Genomic DNA, 3,009 nt, shown 5'->3' with positions numbered 1-3,009 from the left:
AGACGTACCGGGTCCCTATCCCAAATCCAGCACCAGGCTTCAGGCAACCTGACAGGAGCTGAAGAAGAAGGCCTTTCTCCTCTAATCAGAGCAGTCTCTTCTCTTTGGAGGTGCTGAAGATGTGGGAAGCAGCAGGGAGAGCTGGGTTTGTTCTGGAGTTACTGGAAATTCTCTTCATGGAAGCCTTTTTTTTTCTTTTTTTTTTCTTGGAATTTGAGCTGCTTAGAATTCAGAGGAGCGAAATTTACTTTGAAGTGCAGAGCCACGTGCTGCATTCAGAATAGGCTCTGAACTGGGGAAGAAGGTGCTTGTGTGGATGTGTGTGGAAAGAGCCATGGCAACCAGGCAGGTTTCAGTGCTCTCCTGCCTGTGGAATGAAAGGAGAATTCTTGTTCCTGCAAGAGGAGCAAACTGGTAGGGCTGAGAAAGCTGCCACCTCCCAGTGAGGCTGTGGAAAGCTTGTTGTTTCTGAGGAACGGGGCAAGATTCTCTGTCACAGAGTCACAGGATGTTGGGAAATACCTCTAAGGTCAAGTTCAGCCCTTCAGAAGATCCCTGCCTGAAAATGGCGTTGCAGCTTCCATGCAGGCGGTCGCTTTCTGCCGACTCTGCATTCCCCTCCACCCTGTGGCCATTCTGCTGAGCATCAGCAGATGTTGCTGAGATGTGGAGAGGGTAGAGCACGGAACAACACACGCACCAGCAGCTGGAAGCGGCCTGAGGGATTGCCTGGGGCTGGGATGGATGGACCTGAGGGCTGAGAAATCCCATCTGTAGTGGGGTGTGCAGAATTAGCCCAGTGCCTGGAACAGCCCGAGCATGGCCCAGGCCATGGGATGGGCAGGAGGTGGTTGGTTGGTTTAGATTTGCTCATCATCACTGCTTTTAGAGCTGAGATGATGTGGAGTCCTGGCTTTTTGTTCAGCGCGGTGACCTTGCCTTTGTGCCTTACCTGCTCTGCTACGGACACCGAGCCTTTATCCTGGCCCTTCCACTTACGCTTATGGAGATTGATGTTTGTCCTTGTGTTCAGAATTCAGGCTGTGCTAAGTGTGCTCGGAGTGCTGTGTAACCTGGCACTGACGTGGATGGATGCTGCACCCCGACACCTGTGCAGCCAGACAGAAAATGAAGCTGGCTGCTGGCAATCAGGACGTCATGCTAATGCATTCCTCACTGAGCACCGTTTGGGTCGTTTGTATCAATTTAACACTGTTTAATCTAAATAAATTACCAACTGTGCGTTCCAGAATGTTATCTCTCAGTACCCAGTGGTGAGAACATTGCCAGCTGGAATGACTGTGTGGTTCACGGGTTGTATATTTACACTGATAAGGGAAATTTGGCTAAGCACTGTGGAGATCAGAAAGGTAGCACAGGGTTTTATCTGCAGCTGTGACCGTAGAGTTTCAAATATTGATTGAGGCTATAAGTATTATATTTTGATTTCATTTCAGCTTGCTGGTGGGCTGCAGTGGAGAATACAAATATGCTGTAATCCATCAGACACATACAGCGTTTAAAAGGATTTTTTAAGAGTAAGACTTTGTGACAGATTTAGACCTTGGATTATTAGATATTGAAATACCGTGTTGTTAAAGTAGCATCTTTTTCTGCATAACAATTTCATTATTATTTTTTTAATGTGGCTTACCTGACCTGGTGCTGAACTATTGCATTAAATTTGCTCTTTTGCTAGTGGAAGAAAACAGTTTGCAATGTAACTTCTCTACTTAGGGTACACGGTGCTCCTTAGTGTTGCTTTCTGCGTGTAATGGTGCTCTCTGCTGTCCTAAGGATATAACTGCAGCAGGGAAATCCATCTCTGCCGCTGGGCTCCAGGCTCTGCCTGCTCTGCTGCTGATTTCCTACCCCTCCTCTGAGATGCTGACCGTCAGCGAATCTAACTTCGTTCCAAAGAGCGAAATAAATGCTTTGCAATTCGGAGTGGTTCGTGTTTCGTCTCTGTGCCTCTGCTTGGGTGCTGAGGTGGTGTTTCATTTTGCAGAGGTATTTGAGAGTCTGAGTGCATTTCCTAGACTTGGAGGTAGTTTGTGCTGACAGAGAATCGCATCACGTCCACTGCTCAAGCAGTAGCATCTGTGTGCTTAAATGCTTCAGTTTTCATGGCTCTGCTTGCAGGTGAGGACAGTCGCACCATCCATGGGATGTGGAAAGTTTTTAAGGGTTAAAATTTGCTTCTGAAATGATTTCTACACTCTCTCACTTGGCAGAGAGAAGGAATGGAATGAGGTTTTCCCAGCAGAGCTGCAGCAGCTGTGTGGGACAGCTGGGTGTGGAAATGGCTCCTGTCTGTCCTGTTCCCCAACACCTGGGGGATATAGGGCATTCGGAGGGCAGAGCTCTGTGCTGGCACCCCACCTGTCTTGGTTACGCTTTGCTTTGATTTCTGCACGCTGATATTTGCTGCCTCATCACAGGATCAAGTGGAGACAAGGCAACTCAATCAGCTCTAAACCGGTCACTGAAATCTGGAGCAGGAACTTTTCTGCAGTTCCCACCAAAGCACAGGACTGAGGAGCAAGAAAACAAATGGCCTTCTCAAATAAGGGCTTGCTTGGAACTCATGAAGCAGCGGGTTTGGGTTGTTTGCATGCAGTTATGTGGAAGGGCGAAGGTGCAGGGGGCGGCGAGGCTGTGCGGCTCATTCCGTAGCACAGCAGGCTGACGGAAGGCCTCCTGGCGGCCCCGCAGCTCCCGTCAGAGCGCCGCCCGGCCCTGCAGAGCGGTGCTGGAGCCGCAGGGCTGCAGCACGGAGCTTCGCTTTGGTTTTCTTTTGCCTCCGTGGTGTTTTTGTTCTTCCAGATCTAAAACATTTACATCCTAAAACGCGCAAGTCCTTGGCGTTCGGTGAATTTTCTTTGTAGAAACGAACGGGAAACGCTTAAAATGAGAAAGTCGTTTCCAGCTTTTTGTTTTTCAACCTTTCTCTTAAGAATCGAAGCACCGAACGGCGCTCGCTGGGAGCGAAGGGAAGCGCGGAGCGGC

Source organism: Meleagris gallopavo, chromosome 8 (genome assembly GCF_000146605.3).
Source record: "Meleagris gallopavo isolate NT-WF06-2002-E0010 breed Aviagen turkey brand Nicholas breeding stock chromosome 8, Turkey_5.1, whole genome shotgun sequence".
NCBI lineage: Eukaryota > Metazoa > Chordata > Aves > Galliformes > Phasianidae > Meleagris > Meleagris gallopavo.
Note: the sequence above shows the minus strand (reverse complement) of the source record.